Source organism: Mustela lutreola, chromosome 7 (genome assembly GCF_030435805.1).
Source record: "Mustela lutreola isolate mMusLut2 chromosome 7, mMusLut2.pri, whole genome shotgun sequence".
NCBI classification, from domain to species: domain Eukaryota; kingdom Metazoa; phylum Chordata; class Mammalia; order Carnivora; family Mustelidae; genus Mustela; species Mustela lutreola.
This window is the reverse complement of record NC_081296.1, coordinates 54,662,426-54,680,430: the sequence shown is the minus strand read 5'-3', so window position 1 is coordinate 54,680,430 and position 18,005 is coordinate 54,662,426. Positions and strand designations below refer to the sequence as shown.

Here is an 18,005-nt window from a genome sequence, read left to right as displayed (position 1 = left end):
CCGGCTTTTCTCAAAAGGAGCCCCACCTGGGCACCGAGGTCCCAAAAATAAATGGGTTTTCCAAGACCCACTCCTTCTAGCAGCACCCCAGCTTCAAGACTGGACATCTGGCTCCCCCGTGTAGCAGCTGATAATGAAGAAGGGAAATGGGAGATGAGAAAGTGCTCCCGATTGCTAGCCAAACATTTTTATGTATCCGTTGTTCCGGCAGTTTGATGTTATTGCAGGGAAGCTAGGGAGGAACGGGTCCCATGAGGGTCCCCTCAGGAACCCCCACTGCTGGCAGGACAGCCCTGTCCCCATCTGTCTGGAAGCCAGGAAAAGATCAGCATCCTGGCAGGCTGGGACCTGGGCCTTCACAAAGGCGGAAGTGGGAACGGCCTTCCCTGTCCCCCCTTGGGGCTCCAGCAGCGTCTCCCCTGTACTCAGGGTCAATTCACGTCTTCTTGTTGGGCAGGTCAGTGTCAGCCTGAGTTCCTCCCAGCTCACTGAGGACCCAAGGGACCAAATTAGAGCAGTCTTCACAGATGGTGCCCACTGACAACTGGTGCTTCTTCAAAATCCTGATTCTTGAGCTACGGAGTTGTCTCAGGACCACCAATAACTCTGATGTGGGGGCCCCCCAACCCTCGAGTTAAACTTATGAATCAACCAATATTTATTAACATTTTAACACATTTCAACAGCATCGATCACTTTCTAAGCAATAAGATATGGTCGCTAAAAACCTACACTGAGGGGACAGGCTGAAAATTATGATAGAAAACGTATAATTGAGATATAAGTCCTCACAAGGCTACCAACTTGTACCCTCCAGTCACCCCAGTCTTGCTCTGTCCTGTAGTACCGAATGATACTTAAGATTCAGAATAAACCAGCACTGTGGATAAGGTTGGGCACTCTACTTAGTGCTTAAGGACAACTGAAGTTGTTGATTATTGCTCTGTCATTACCTCTTCATGCCACTGCCAGAAGTCATCTACCAGCCAGTCTGTATAATCTCTGGGCAGACATAGGGCTTTGTATGCTTTTTCATAGTCTATTCCAAGCACTCTTGGGACTGTGTATTAGGACAAGGGCTCCTGGCATAAATTCCAGCCCTAAATGTAAAAACACGTATTCCTGGTCCCCACCCAGCACCTGCATGACTGACTACAGCGTCTGCTGTTGAAATGGTACCTACTGGTGACAACACTGTCCCCATGGGCCAGGACAGCCGCTGAAGCCTCAAGGGGTAGCCAGGCTAGGAACAGAAGGACACTTCCTCATCCTCTAAGCTGGTTTGGAAGTAGCTGACCCGGGTGGCTCCCCCTCAGGCTCTCTCCTTTTTGTTCTCCTTACATATTTACAAAGCTGTTTTTGCCGCTGCTGTTGAAATTCCAGGAGAGAGCATCAAAGGGAAGCAGGAGCCCCCTGTGGGCAGGACAGGTGAGACTGAGAGTAATAACTGTCCTCTCACCCCATCCCCTCTGGGAGCAAGGTCAAGACTGAGCCAGCCTCCTTCTCCCCGACTCTCCCACTCTTTGCCAACTTAACCCTGTAAGCCTCCTTCCAGAACTACCTGGGAGGTGCTGGGTATTGCTTTTATGAGGGAAGCAAGGTCCCTTCCATACCTACAGGCAAGCATCGGCCAGAGAATTCAACTCAGGATATTTATACAACCATTACTTGAGATTTCTCTAAACTCAATCTCCTATCTATTTGGATTCTCAGCTATCTTTCAGATTGTGCCATGGTGTTTTATCCAGGATCATTATTAAAAACAGCTGTAACTAACAATTCTACATTGTAACTAACTGTAACAATTCTACATTTCTGAGCTGTATCTGTCACTCAGGACCCCTGCACAGAATCTGTGTGATTTCAGGAAAGATTAAAAGGGAACCATAGAGGGGTGCCTGGGTGGCTCAGTGGGTTAAAGCCTCTGCCTTCGACTCAGGTCATGATCCCAGGGTCCTGGGATCGAGCCCACATTGGGCTCTCTGCTTGGCGGGGAGCATACTTCCCCCTCTCTCTGCCTACTTGTGATCTCTCTCTGTCAAATAAATAAATTAAATCTTAAAAAAAAAAACAAAAGGACAATCATAAGGAATATAAAATATATTTCCAGTTGCTGTGCTGTATTTGTGAAAAAAAAAAAAAATCCACGCAGTTCACACTCGTGTTGTTCAAAGGTCAACACTATTTGCAAAATTGTGAGGGCAGACTTTAGGGGAATATCCTGCGGCTAGCAACGGTGGGGAACAGTTACCCCTCCTAGACCCAGTGGGGAGCAGGGAGGTGGTGGTGACCAGCACCCAGACAGGGGTGTGTACGGAGAGGTAGAGGCCCAAAGCCAAGCCATGATGACCTGGCAGAGAAGAAACCAAGGAAATACATCCCTTTTCTTCACCTTCCTCAGGCCCGGCTACATCCAGTATTTCCCATTTGCCAGAACCTACCAGAAGCCTGAGTGCTAGAGATACAGCCCACCAGGGGCAGTCTCCTGGGGCACAAGACAGAGTGGAAAAGATGAGGTGTGGACATAGAGGGTTGAGGAGAAGATGTCCTTCTGTTTCTGTTCTTAATGACAACAATATTAATCATATTAATATTATTTTATGATAATGCAAGGACAACAATATTAGTAATCACTTCCATTTGAGCCCCTGCTTTGCACCCTTCACACCAATTTTGCCTTTTACAGGTAAGGCAGTGATGGTTCACACGTTATGATGTCTTCACTGTCCCTGTGGAATAGAAGTCAAGATTACCCTCTGAGAAGGAAACTGTTGAGAATGAAAACAAAGAAGGATGATCTCAGCCATCTAGGGGTATATTAATTCTCTACTGCTGTTCACTAATTATGCCACAATTTAGTATTGTAAAATAATAAACATTTAGTAACTAATAAACATTTACTATTTCACATAGTGTCTGTGGAGCAGCTTGGCTGGGTGGTTCTAACTCGGGGTCTCTGACGAGATTGTCACACCCCGCCACAGTCATCTGAGGCTCGATTTGGTCTGAAGGATCCACTCCCAGTGTGGCTCCTTCTCGCCTTGCAAGATGGCACTGCGTTCTGCTGGGAGGCCCCAGTTCCTCACTGTGTGGATCTTTCCATAGGACGGGGGTGGGGGGGTGTCCTCAAGACATGGCAGTTGGCTTCTCCTAAAGTGAGTGCCCCTGGCGAGCCAAGCAGGGAGGAGCCTCAGTGTCTTTTTATGACCTCGTCTCCCAAGTCACACACCATCACATCTGCCACACACTACTGGTCAGAAACAAGTCACAGGGGTTGGGGGGCGTAGGGGGGAATGGTTGCAAATCCATCCCTTCAAGAGAAAATTTGTAAGGAATTGGAGGACATATTTTTAGACCACCCTTCATAACAGTAACAATATCCCAGGTGTCCTGGTTATATAATTGGAGAGTTTGGGGAAGGCCTGACCACCAACCAAAGTGAAATCTTCCAGACATGCTGCGCTCAGTCCGAAGAAAGTGCAAAGTCACAGGAGGGGGCTTGTTTCCAAGGCATCAAGGAAAAGATGGCCCAGAAGGATAATACTGTGCAGAGAATGGTGAAACCCGTGGACTCGAATTATCTGATAAAAAGAGAGGCCTGCTTGTTTTGGGGACAGGAAATGAACAGGTCTGAATGAAATGTCTGTCAGGATTATCCCCGTCCCCTGGGTGGGAGCTGCCTTCTGAGAAGGCAGTCTTCTAGGCAGCAGTATTTCAGGAAACAAGCGTGAGTATCTCAGTAAATCTAAAGAATCACTTCCATTTAATATCAGTTCATGCTGATTCTGGATGCCCCTCGGTGTCTTCTGAGTGTGGCTAACGTGAGGTGGGCCTGAGCGTTCCCCTGCCTACAAAGCTGAGGATAAGAGACCCACAGAAGGAGAGAGCCTTGCTGCAGAGTAATCATCACCTTGTGTGACACCCGTAGCTTACCTTGCTTTTTGTCATTGCGGAGCCCCTTGTAGAAAAATCCATGTCCCTTTTGCTTCCTTGCTCCCCTGAAAGCAAGATGGTCACCAGCAGCATTTTGGGAGTCACCTGTGAAAATTCAGCCAGGGTTCTTGCTCGGGCTGCCTCGGCTCACACGACATGGTCGGATCTGGAAACAGCATCTCGATAGGAGCCACTTGTGTTTCTGTCAGTACACAGAGGACATAGATTCTGTCAGTTTGGACTAAATGGTCTTCCTTAGGGAGAAAACAAAATGTAGGATGTGTACAGCCATATATTGAGTATGTTATTTCTCATGACTGAAAGAGAAAGAAAAAATATATTTATCTTTCTGTGAATTCACACAAAACCAATGAAAGGGTAAATAAAGATGGGAGCCTCTTGGAGGAGGGAGATAGGGTAGGTGGGGACGGAATGAAAGCCAGGCTTTGCGGTAGGTACTTTTAAAATATTATTTAGATTTTTAAGCCATACAAATGTATTGTCTACTCAATAAAATAGAAGAAACCAAAATAAAATAAAACTTTAAAGATTAAGAAGGGGGAAAAGCATCCCTGTGAGGAAATTCTCAGCGTTAAATGTTAATAGATCTCTCTCTCTCTTTGGGTTCATTGACTTCCTGCTATTGGATAAGGCAAGATACATAAATTACCGTGTTTCTTTTTTGCCTGAGTTGTCTGATGGGGCACAGCAAAACTTAGTGCTTTGCTACAGTGTCTTTCGCTTATATAGATTTCTAGTAGAAATCTACTTGCCTTCCCTCCCAGTCCCGTGGCTTACCTGGCCCTTTGTTAATTTATCCGCCTTTCTGGCTTTCATTGTAGGCCCAATCTGATCCTTTCGGAGGCAAAAAGCTAAAACAGAAGGGAGGGAATAAGCATAAAATACTTGATTTAAGAAGACAAGAAAGAGGGCACTCGCACTTTTCTTCTTAAGTAAGTTCTACACTGGGCTCAACACAGAGTTTGAACTCACGACCCTGAGATCCAGACCTGAGCTGAGATCAAGAGCTGGATGCTTCACCAGCTGAGCCTCCCAGGCACCCTTTGCACATCACTGATAAAAGTTTAAAATGATACAATCTTTTCAGAATGTAATTTGGAATTGTCTCCTGATTTGGTAAATCTAAATGTCTTTGATTCAACAGTTATTCTGCAAATCTGACTTACAAATACTTAAAAAAAATTTTTTTTAATTTTAAAAAAGATTTTGTTTATTTATTTGACAGACCACAAGAAGGCAGAGAGGCAGAGAGAGGGGGAGGCAGGCTCCCTGCTGAGCAGAGAGCCCGATGTAGGGCTCAATCCCAGGACCCTGGGATCATGACCAGAGCCAAAGGCAGAGGCTTAACCCACTGAGTCACCCAGGCACCCAACTTACAAAAATACTTGCAAACATGTGTGAGACATCAGTACAGAAAGCATGCATTGTTCATTATAAATATTAATGAAAAATTATAACCCATCTAAATCCCCATCAACAGCAGAGTGGGTAAGTAAATTATGAGAAAAGTTGCCATAGCTGAAAAGAGTGAAACAAAGCTGTGTTTCTTGACATGCAAGAATGATCACATATGGAACCATCTGTAGAGCAGTGGTTCTAGAAATTTTTGGCCTCAGGGCTTTTTTATACACTTATAAATTAGTGAGGATCCCAAAGAATTTTTGCTATATAGATTATGTCTATTGGTATTCACTATATTAAAAATTAAAACTAAGACATTTTAAAAAGGTACTTACTAATTTATTTAAAGTGGGGGCGCCTGGGTGGCTCAGCAAGTTAAGCCTCTGCCTTTGGCTCAGGTCATGATCCCAGGGTCCTGGGATCAAGCCCTGCATAGGGCTCTCTGCTTAGCGGGAGCCTGCTTCCCTTCCTCTCTTTCTGCCTGCCTCTCTGCCTACTTGTGATCTCTGTCAAATAAAACAAAACAAAACAAAAAAATCTTTGAAGCTTGCAATCTTAAAAAAAAAAAAAAAGTGAATAATAGTGAGCAGCACCTGGCTGGCTCAGTCAGTAGAGTGTGCAACTCCTGATCTTGGGGTCATGAGTTCGAGTTCCACATTGAGTGTAGAGATTACTTAAATAAATAAGCACCTAAAAAAAAGTAACAATAATGAACTCATTACATGTTTATGTAAATCACATCCTTTTGTGAAAAGGAACTATAGCAAGACATAATTTAGTGAGAAGGCTGGCATTATCCCACACTGCTGCAAATGTATTTAATGTCTGCCTTACTAGGAGGTAGCTATATTCTCGCTCTCTCCCTCTACCCCTCGCTCCGTCTTTCTCTCTCCCCCTCTAATAAAAAAAAAAATAGAAGATAGCTGTATTTTCAGATCTGCTTCTGCATTCAATCTGTTGTGATATGTTGTGTGGTTGAAGTACAGGAAGAAAAATCCAGCCTCATATACACATGTGACTGGGAAAGGGAACATTATTTTAACAGCCTTCTCAGAAGGTTGTCGATATTCTCGGATAGTCCACCCCAATTCGGCATATGGTGATTTCTCAAAGTTCAGTTGCAGTGTCGATCCTGAAACCCCATTAGTGAGCTTTCCCTACACTGTTACATTAAAATTCATTAGTCTGTCTTCCACTTTGAATGATTATTTTCCCCACGCATGATTTTGTAACATTGGTCACTTGAAAAAGATGAGCCCGCGGAGTTATACAGTTCTTTCTAACCCTGACCACTTTATTACATATATATTACTATCACCAATGACCTCATCACTCAAGTCTTGAAGGGTTGGAAAGCTATCCAGCCTCACGATAGCAGATCTAAGTCCTAGAGTATCCTTTGAGAACTGCTGATGTCGTGAATAATCCCTTTTTGTTTAAAAAAAAAAAAAAAAAAAAAAAAAGATCTCGCTTTCTCTTGAAAGTTTGAATTTCATCATTACTAATAAACACTGTCAGTTTTCCTGAAAGTGACAGGCTCATTTCATCCCTGTTGGAGAAAAATGTCTAATTCCCCAGTCTGAACGTCCCTAGCTCGCCTGTTAGTCATTATTTCAAGTAAAACTTGTATTCCATGAAAAAAAACGCAGTTGCATTCAGTCTGCAGGTCAAACAATTGCAGCCGCCCTTCTCCCCAGCCGGTCATTGTACTATGGAATGCGGCTGAAGGGCTTCTTGTGGACTTCTCATGGCTTTATACTGAATCTGAAAAAGACAAGTACTCCAGCGTTGCAGTTTAATAAAATGAATCATCTTCACTGCTTTTAAAGACCATCTTGAAGAAACTGGCATTTCTGTTATTCTGAGTGTGTGGCAGTGAAGGTTTACAATGACCACTGGGACAGTTTGGTACCACTGCCTCTTGATCGCACAGACCAGCCGTTTTTACCCACTTTTGCTTTTTTGTAACATCAATGCCAATGTCAATACTTGGGGGAAAAAAGCAAATCATATCTTAGTATCATTACTATTAGACATTGTTTTGACCTTGTGGACCCTACCTCTAGCAGGACAAAGTGATAAAATGATGTTTACTTTTTGCTTTATACATTTTCCTATTTTTTGAATCCTTTACAACGAGTATGTATTTCTTAAGTAATTAAAAACACTAAAGAAAAAGATTAAGTTAAATTTAAATTATAAACAACAATTACAACACACTTGGAGAACTTAAAACACTGGTAGAACTGTTTTCGCATGGAAAATATGAAGAGATTAGACACATAAAGCAGGGAGCTTAAATTATTAAAAAACAGAACACGACAAAACAGAAGCCTCACCCTGAGAAATACCTCATTTCCCACAGAGCGGGAGGAAGGATGTACCACCGGGTGTGAAGGCTGGAGGCACCCACCAAACCCAAGTAGCCGAAGTGAAGGACCCTGCTGATACCTTCAGAGGCCGTTTGAAAATAAATCTAAAACACATTCTCACTGGAAGGCCACAGGATTCGCCTGGAAGAGTGATTTGACACTTTGGAGAGCTCACAGCTTTCCAGGGGAGGGAGGAAATCAGGCACAGGACCCAGGGCCTACAAAGCAGCTGTCACCTTTCTCTTCGGTGCCTTACGCCTCCCAGCCCTGTGCCCTCCTCCTTCCAGACTGAGCCCCAGTCACCTTGACCCGGCAGGTCTGGTGCCCTTCTGATCTCTTCTCCCTTGCCCCTCTGTCTCAACCTCTTGGTGTAAGAACACCATGGTATCAGTCATCCACGCCCTAGTATAAATGAACCTCCGTTACTACACCCCCCCCCCCTCCCTCATCGCATCTGCTGGTGAGGCTGATCTCTGATGGTGATGAGGCACGAGGCAGGCTCCCATGCAAGGCAGTTCAGGTTCATCGGGAACTGGTAGGGAAAGGTTCCAAAATGGAAGTCTCCTCCCGGGCTTCTGAAATCATGCTCCCCGAGCATCTGCCTTAGGCAAAGTGGCTTCTTTGTGCTGGGTGACATCAGAGAACTTAGTGTCCCTTTCTGGGCTCTGTAAACAGGAGTGGGTCGTATTTTGAACCTCCAAGGCAGCCACTGCTCTGGAGTTCTGGGACTGAGCTCCTTTAAGGCAGGGTGGCGGTCACTCAGGAGACTTTGGGAATGGGTATCTTGTTTTCAGTTCCTGAATTAAAAGAAGATCCCCAGGAAGCTTCACACACACGCTCCCTGTGGTCACTCCCGCGCCCTCCCGGCCCCCCCATCCCCTTTATCTTCCTCATGACCTGTGTCTCCAGGGGGAAGATCAAAACAAAGAACTTGCAGAGTGGGGTGGAATGCTGTGTTTGGTTAAGTCCCAGGCTGGATGTGATTACAGAGTTCCTGCCACTAGGGAGACACGACAGGGAATGTGGTGGGAGGGATTCAGATCTTCGAGAACCAACTCGGGCACACCCTCCACTCCCGTGTACACAACCCTTGCACACGTGACCCTCCACACAAGTGGGAGTTGCTGGAGTCCATCTGTCAAGGGCGAGAGCCTTTGCTGGCTCCTCTCTTTACCCCCCACTGTCCTCATTGAACTCCGCACGTATTTGATGCCTCCGAAGATGTTCTTCCGTGGATGGATGCAATGCATGAATAAATGAATGCTTCCACTAAGGTTGGAAAAAATGTTTTTAAAGGTAGTGGATTATTCCCCATCAGGTGTCACCATGTCATTCACTGTGGCATCTGGTCTCTGTTTCCTTCATCATCATTCACAAAAGACCAGCCCTGGAGGACAGTTCGTGTGAGCTCTAGAAGAACACAAGAAAGCCCCCCCTGGCTGGCACTTTCAGCTGTGTGATCCTAAGGTCACGCTAGCCCTCTCTGGACCGCAGATTCCTCTCAAAAATAAGGTTAAAAATACCAGCCTTGAGACTATGGGGAAGCTATGGGACTCCCAGTGAGTGAGCACCATTTTTAAAGTGGAAGTGCACGGCAGCCATAATTACCACCAGGCCCTTATCTGAGGTCTGCTTCAGGGAGATCCAGGTGAGGACAACTCTCTCCAAGTAGAGAAAATGCAGCCATTGGACAAATCCATTCACTGGGCGACTTCCTCTGTGCCTCCCCTTCAAGGCTACTGTGTTCGAGGATGGGGACGCCCAGCTGAAGCTGGTGGGTGGTTCAGCTGCCACCTGGGCCATTAGTTTGGCCTCAATCCCCAGTCAAAGGGGCTCTTTGAGAGGCAAGGCCAGGTCAAGGCCTTCACAGAGAGTCAGAAGAACAGTCCCCAGGGCCTGGCTCATCTGTTCATTCCTTCATCCATTCATTCATCACAAATTTTTGAGATCCAGCCTTGTGTTGGATACAAACATGCAGCCGTGAGAGACAGGGACACAGTTCCTCCCTCCACGGGGCATCTGTCAGATCAGGACCTGCCGGCCATGTGGTCTAGGATAAACTCTTTTCCTTCTCTAGACTGAACTAGACCATCATTCAGGGCCTCTCCAAGCTGGAGCTTCTCCACATCTAAGGCAGAGCCCCTGCCCACCAGCACCAAAAACTCCATTGAATCCCCCTGGGCCTGAATATTCCTTGGTGGGATCCTCTGCACAGAGTAAAGTGGTCGGTGTTACAGTGCACAATGGGGTTTGCTCCCTTAAAATAAACATATAGGGACACCTGGATGGCTCAGTTGTTAAGCATCTGCCTTCAGCTCAGGTCATGATTCTGGGGTCCTGGGATCGAGTTGGGCTCGATCGAGGCGGGTTCTCTGGTCAGCGGGAAGCCCTGCTTGTGTTCCCTCTCTCTCTGTGTCTCTGTCAAATAAATAAAATCTTTAAAAAATAAAAATAAATTAAATAAACATATGATGAAAAGGAAGTTTTTAAAGAATGTTAAACTTGGCAAGGGCACCTGGGTGGCTGGCTCAGTCTGTTAAGCGTCTGACTCTTCGACTTCGGCTCAGGTCATGACCTCAGGGTTCTGAGATTGAGCCCTGCCCGAGGCTCCTTGCTCAGTGGAGAGTCTGCTTGAGATAGTCTCCTCCTTCCCCTGTATCCCCCGCCCAGCTTGCATGCTCTCTCTAAACAACAAAAAAAAAATTTTATTTAAACTTGGCAGTAGAGTAACCAAGTCCAAATTCTTCATGTGGAGGGTACCATGATCCCAGATCCTCCATGTTTAGGGTCAAAGTAGTCAGGGTCTGGCTATAAGGGACATCTGCCCCAGTGGCCTCAGCACAGTGTTACCAGCCCCTGCTGCTGGGGAAGCTGACAGCAAGAGACAACACTCTCACCACTAAAGGAACCTTGGCAAGGAGCAGTCACTACCATGGACTCCAACCCAAGAGACAAGTAAGGTGTCCTGCAGTCCAGTCCCAAGCCAGAGGTGTCAGGGGGAGAGGCAGGAGCACCTGCAGCCCAGACCCTTTGGGTCAGGATGAGTCACAAGAGTGAGTGACCAGGGAGTGGGTTTGGCCAAGGAGAGCTGCCCGGCCCAGCCACAGTCCTTGCCACCAGCTCCCCAGTCAGATGTTGTGGGAGGTGCAGCAGCTGCCATCTCTCTTTGCAGAGACACCGGGAACAGAGCTCACTTTGAACCCAACTGTGGCCTCTGGGGGTCTGTGGCTGATGGGGGCTGATTCCCTCCCTCTGTGCCCCCTTTCCCATTCCTCTGATCTATATAGTTAGTAAGAGAGTGGAATCTCAAATCCATCCCTGCTTGTCCTGCAAGGCCGTGATCTTAACCTCTACGGCACAGGGTCCCTGGGGGAAATGATCTTCAGACCCCCTTCTCTCTGGGCCTCTCTCCAGCACCCCCAGCCCCAGGTGGCCAGGGTCCTCTTGGTAAGCGAGGCCTCCCAGTAGGAGGGAGTCAGCAGACAATGAGCCTATTCAGACTGGAGTTTTGTGGCTTTACTGTGTTCCCCATTCAGACCTTGAGTACACTCTAGAAAGGGGAGATGGAGCCGGAATGATATTTAAGAAAAATGGCCTAATTAGCCATGGGACCTTGGGTTATGGACTCAGCCCCAGTGAGCCCCAGTATCTTCATCCATACCATGGGAATAATTCCATCTTTGCCTTGTGGTTGTAATGACTGAATGTAGAAAATGTCCAGATGATAACAGGAATCTATATATTTAGAATCTCGGGCACAACAAAAGAGAGATTTGGGTTTTATTTACTGACTTCCTTCTCTTCCATCATAAGACCCACCACACTGATTTTAAGCTTCCTGAATTTACTCATGGAAGGAGGGGCTCTGTCTTTCTTTGGTGAGTGATTTTTAACAAGGTTGCCCATTTTTAACAAGGAACAGTAATTAGGGTCTGTGAAAAGATGTCAGGATAACAGGACTCTGAGAGGCCCCCACTTGTAGCCCAAGCCTGAAAGGAATCTGGGGGCAGACAGCAAAGGGGACCTGGATTAGAACAGCCTGTATGGTTTAATCCAAGCTCCCAACACCATTGGTCTGTGTTTCTCTAAATTTCTACCAAAGAACTCTTTTATAGTTGTAGAGAGGAATGTGCACTGCCAAGAGGTTTAGATATGCATATGGAATTGGCTTTCTGCCAGTAGGAAATTTCTTAGAACACATTTGTGTTCTCATAAAAATTCCTGCAGATTCCTACAGTCTACGCCAAAATATATATGTATTTAATTTAAAATTTTTTTTTAAAACCCTGTCTCCCCCACCCCCATAAAATCTTCAAACTGGTGCTTCTAGAAGATGCGGTGTGCTCAGCCTGTGGTTTCAGGCTCTGCCTGTATCTGCCAAGGTCCTCCTTCCATGGCTGCGCAGTCCCAGCTCGATGGCATGGCTCAGGGACTAGGATGTGAATCCAAATGACCCTATTATGTCCGGCTCAATTGCCGTCCATGCCACACCCACAGGGGGGAAAAAAAATCCCCACAACCAGAGTTAGTAAGACCACCCATACACACAAACCAAAAAGCCTGGGCCACTGGGGAGAAGAGGGGGCTTGAAAAACTTGGGAGGCATGGGTGCCATATTGGTTAGGGGTTCTAGGTGGTAAGCAACAGAAATGGATTCTGGGTAATTTCCTCAGCAAGCCCTTCACCAGAAGATGTGAGGCAACAGAGACCTGAAGGAAAAGCTGCAGCAGCCCCAGGCTCCAGAAGTGGCAAGAGGACCGTTCCAGGAATCTGGGGAACAGACCCCAGAGGGAAGTCTCTAGAACTAGGATATATCAGCCCCCAGCCACTTTTGGTGTCTGTGTCATTTGCTCAAGATCTAACTTCCTAGGAGAATCATCTGGTGGCATCAGTGGGGTGACATGGCTCATCTTCTGGCCAGTGGAGGTGGGGTGTCTGATGGGCAGTCCCGACCCAAACTTAGTCAAATGAAAGGGTCAACTGCTAAGGCAAAATTGTGCCATCACCAGAAAAGTGGGCATCGGCTGCTGAGCAGAAGCAGTTCATGGCTCCTTGCCATAGACCCTCCAAATGAGACTCCAGGGGCTGTCCCCCAGGGACTCATAGGTCATCTCTAGGGAGAGTGTGCCATCACCAGCTGCTGCTGGGGTTTCTTTTCTTGGGACACAGAGCTCTTGCCTTGAGCAAGAAGGCCCAGCATAAGGCACAAAAGGCCCCAAGGCATAGAAAGCACATCTGGAGAGAACTCCAGCCTTACCAGAATGACCCACCACCAGAACCAGAACCATTCAATAGAACAGGTTGCAGTAAGAGGGGAGGGGACGAACCCAGGAAGAGAGGCCTCGGTTCCTGCAGGCACCCTTACCACTTTCAGCCTCAGCACCTTGGCCAAAGGCAGGTGCTGGCCTAAAAGTCTTTACTCGAGAAGTCTCCAGCTAGGCCTGGTTTGCCAGCCAGCGTCTTCTTTCTGCCATGTGGGGGGCGGTGGGGGGGGGTGTAAGAAAAGAGAAAATAAACAACAACAGCTCACATACAATTTACAAATCACATGTTAGGAAACATTCGAGTCATGCAGAACTATATGGAATAAAAAATTAAAGTCTGTGAAATGACTTCCACTCCCTACCCCCCAACTCCCCAATATGTGCCCCACTGAATGGAACCTTCAAGTACCTCCTTCTCCCTTCTCAGTGGACAGCCAAGAGGAGTCCCTGGGCTGAAGGAACAGAGGAGACAGGGCAGGGACATTGCCATGGCTGCTCCAGACCCAAAGCCAGGGCTTTGATTAGAGCTGGGGCTGTCTCAGCCATAGCTCTGTGTGTGGTAGCTGCTGTCCCCTGGGCACCGCAGCAAGAAGGAGTGGGAGAAGAGTGGGAAAGTGGTCATGAAGCTCAAGTTCAAGTTCCCCTTTACCTCTCCATCCACCATCTTACCACCCCTGCCCCCAGCCCAGAGGTAGTAACTGTTTCCAGTTCTTCATTGGTCGTTTACTTATATATGGCGGATAATCAGGTAAGAAATTAATGGAGCGTTCCTTTTCTGTAGGCTCTTCATGACAGGACAAAAGAGTATTCTTCTCCTCTCAAGAAGGCCAGTCTGCTTGGTGCCCTGGAGGACCAGGGCTTCCCTGTTGTCCTGTCCCATAGAAAGGAAGCCCCACAAGGCAGTTTCACTGACTTTCTTCTGGTTTCTCCAGAACTTAAGTAGAGCTTGGGCTATGGTAAGCGGTCAGTACACACTTTTGAATGAATGATGTCTTCTCTCTTCTTGGATGTCAATGAGGTACTTATTTAACAATACCCCCTCCTGATTCAATGAAGTTTGAGGAAGTTACTATACTTTCCAATCAACAGCCCCCAGCTGGAGCCCCTGGTCTTGGTTGTGCCCTCTGAGATAGTGCTGGAAAAGCAGGGCTAACCTTGTTAGGTTTGGAGTCAGTGCCCTTACCTTTGTATTCTCGCCCAGGTGCTATGGGGTGGGGGGGGTCAGCAGAGAAGTGTCGTGGATGCTGTGGTGCATTTGTTTATTTTTTTTTTTCAAGATTTCTTTATTTACTTGACAGAGAGAGGGAGAGGTAGCACAAGCAGCAGGAGAGGCAGAGGGAGAGGGAGAAGCAGACACCTCAGTGTGCAGGAAGCCTGATGCGGGACTCGATTCCAGGACCTTGAGATCATGACCAGAGCCAAAGGCAGACGCTTAAGCAACTGAACCACCCAGGCACCCCATGCTCCTCTAGGGCTGAAGTGGTGTTCCCCCGCGGCCATGTTAGAGCCTAACAGTGCTCAACTGAGCCCCCTGAAGGCTGTAAAGGACCACCTCTCTGAAGGTGAACCTCCTTTTGCTGGGGCAGCCCAGACCCTGCCTCCACACTGGAATATAAAGGCTCTGTCCCCTCTCATCAACAGGGGACACCTCTGCAGAGCTGCCCCAGCTCTTGAGCAACCTGTGGGATTGTCTGAGGCCTGTATAATGGTGCCTCACAGTCCAACCTCCCTCTCCGTCCAGTCCTGCCTTCTTCACTGCCCCCCCAATCCCTGGAGGTGCTGCTTCTGAAGGTCACTTCCCAGTGACCTTCTTGCATGCCGATCTGTCTCTGAGCCTGCTTCCCTGGAACCCCAATACGTAACAAGAGGCTACCTGAGCTCTCTGTTCCCAGGCTCCTTAGCTGTACAACAAATTAAAGAATGTAGGCTTTGAAGTCAGAGTTAGATTTTAATCCAAAATCCACCACTTGCCAGCTCTGTTTTGGGGACAATTTATTTAACCTCTCTGAGACCTAGTTGCCTCATCTGTAAAACGAGATAGAGAAGACATCTCTAGTGCCTGAGGTCTCTTCCCCTCCACCTGCCTGTGACATCAGCTGCAGCTGTGGGGGACAGTTTCATGCCAGCTCAGACTCACTTGTGCTGGCAATGTCCCACCAGCTGTCCCTTACATTCGTTACTTTGAAGGAGGTGTCCCCAGGCCCCTAAACCTCTCTGTGCTGCCCTGACGAGTCTTGGCCCTACATCTGGGTAGGGTTTGTTTCCCACCCTCTAGAGTGAATGCATCACACTTACCCCTTCTTGTCCATGTGGTCTCATTAACAGGACGTCATTGCTATGGTCCACTACGGTGATTTTCTGCTGAATTGCCCAGATGATCTAGGTTCCTTCAGGATGGAAGGCAGAGTTAATGTGGGCCCGATGCAAGAATGCCAGCGTGTCCTGTGTCCTGCTCTCCGCTCCATGTGATGTGGACTGCTCTCGATTCTCCTTGCCCTTGCAGGGAAGGAGGCAATAAAGAGATCATGATCGTGCCCCACTGCTGGAGTCCGTGCAGACCGGCTCCAGCAAAGGTAGCACACTTAGCACACAAGAGCAACAGTAGGAGCTACTATCTGGTAAGATCTGTGGTCATTTACGTTCAGCCAGGCTGGGAGCTTTAAAAAGGGACGATGACAGAATCCCCCCATCTCTGCATTCCTCCTTCCCGGAGAGTGGCGCTGATTCCTACCAACCCTGGGATACAGTCAGGTATCTGACGTGCTTTCCTGGCCAGGGGGAAGGGCCGGTTTTAGAGACTTCCCATTGGATTTCCTTACTATGCCAGCTCTTAGGCCATAGGTCAAGGAACCGGTATTGGTGCTCTGCCATCTACCAAGGATGTGCACTCCAGCCATACGCTTGGGGACAGGGACAGAAGCACAGTGCCCCCAGAGACCCCAGTGAGTTCACTGTGAGCTACAGCTAGGGCTCCATTATTACCTGGGTCCCAAACCCCTCACACCAATGGTGTGGGGGATGGTGCATAAGGGCGTATTGGGTCACCAAATTTCAGTGTCAATTCGGACGCTGTGGCCAACAATTCTTCAAATTCCTTGCTGGTCCCCCTTTCTCATGCTCAGTTACACAAGTAATGGCCATGGATTCTTTCTGAAAAGGACTGGAGGAGAGACTACCAAATACATTCGCCATAATATTGCAGGTCTCCAGTCAATGGCTCAGGTCCAGAAATAGGGCAGAGAATCGTATAACCTTTTAGTGGAGGCAACTGACTTAGTCCCCTGATCATCCACCCATGATTTCGTCTCCTTGTCTAAAGTAGGCAACCCACTGCTGGCCTCCCATCTCTCCTGCCTCTAGGAACACTGGGTTCTATCACGGTCTCGAAAGCCTCCGTGGGTCAGGCCCTCCTGACTACCACACTGATTTTGCTGCTCATTGTACTAATAATGCCCACCTTGGGTTCTGAAGGTCAGGCACCACCACCTGACTTCTGTTATTTGGGGATCCTATAATCCCCGTGGGTATCAGGGAGCCCAGTTCTGCAACAGCATCTCCTACTGTCAGAAAAGCTGGTGCTCCCCTCACCAACTCTTCCTTACTGCCTCGACAAAAAGAGTGTTCTCCAGGGCCTCCCCCAGAACAGTGGCCAATGGGTCTTCCTGGCCCTGGGAGCTACACTCTAGCTTGCCCACTGCTCTGAGCTTTTTGATTCTTCCTCCTCTAACATCTCTACTTCATGTGGAACACCGCTTTTCCTAAGCTTCTAAAATCCATCTTGAAAGTGTGTTAGCACCGTCTCCTGGGTTCCTTGCCAGGCATTAAATCCTGCAGCACAAGAGAGTACTTTCATATCAACACCTGCTCTTACCCAGCTTTATTTTCCTCTTCTCTTAATCTGGCCCCTCGGGATTCAGTTCTGTGTCTCCTTCCTGCCTGGAGGTATCTGCCAGCTCCAGTAGCTCCTTCAGGGAACTGTCCCTCTCCTCCCTTAGCAGGCCCCGCACGGTTGAGATTTGATTCTTGGTGTCCATTAGAGAGTCAGAAGGGAGGTGGAGGCAGGTTCTCTGTTGTGGGAGGGATTTCCTTAAATGTTGCCCCGGAGGCCCTCAGGCTTGTGCCTGGGTGATTTTTCACCTGGAGACAGTCCCTCTTTGGAACAATCTACAGGGTCAGCTACAGTCACTCATTTCCATAGTCTTTCTCCTCACCACTTGCCTAAATCCCCAGAGACCCTACACCAGCCACTGAGACTCCCTCTACCCATATCCCACCCCAGTTCACTGGCGGTGAGTTTTAATAATCATGAACTCAGAGCACGCCAGGCACTAACCTTCCTTCTACATCAGTGATGGGCTCTTTGCTGACAGCTGGAGGGCAACTGACCCCTCTCCCAATTCCCACTTCCACTTCCCTTCCTAGGGCCACTTCTGGCACCAGCTGTCCTGGTTTAGGTTCCCTGAGAACAAACTCTGAGCTGAAGAAGTGTCTGCAGAAAGTTCTTCAGGCAGTGCTCTTACCTACCTGTAAGGAAGCAAGAGGATGGGATTGGGAAGGAGAAAGCTGACCCCCATTGAGGGTCCTTCTGGGACCTCAGCTGATCCCACAGGGATCTCTGAGCTGGGATGGCCCTTCAGAGGGTCCCAAAGTGAGGCAAGGAGGCCGGGCCTTTTCCTTCCCACATCAGTCAGTCACCGGCTGCCCTCTGAGGCTGGGCCTCACCTTGGTGGGAGGCAGCAACTTGTGGCTGAGGACAGTTGCCAGCGAGGGAGGGAGCTGTGAGACATCAGTAGCCAATATTCCCAGCAGCTGGGAATGAATGTGAGGGCTCTGAAGGGGGACCCCAGAGGAATGCTGCTATTACCACCATAGTACCCATTTCATAGAGTTCTCGAGAGAACTGAATGAGATAAAACATGCTAAGAGCTTAGCAATATCCCAGGCACTTAAAAAAAAGTGCCTATTATTGTTGTTATTTATGATAATAATTATAGTTGAGATTTATATAATACTA

General features: G+C 47.8%; 1 long non-coding RNA gene across 1 annotated transcript; it reads right to left on the bottom strand.

Moving 5' to 3' along the window:
* Nucleotides 1-3,938: 3,938 nt before the first annotated feature.
* LOC131835232 (uncharacterized) lies at nt 3,939-15,486 on the bottom strand. Its single transcript, XR_009355115.1, has 3 exons — nt 15,287-15,486; nt 4,732-4,805; nt 3,939-4,135 (listed from the first exon to the last, which is right to left on the bottom strand). It is a non-coding gene; the product is annotated as an uncharacterized LOC131835232 (long non-coding RNA).
* Between the last annotated feature and the right edge of the window lie 2,519 nt (nt 15,487-18,005).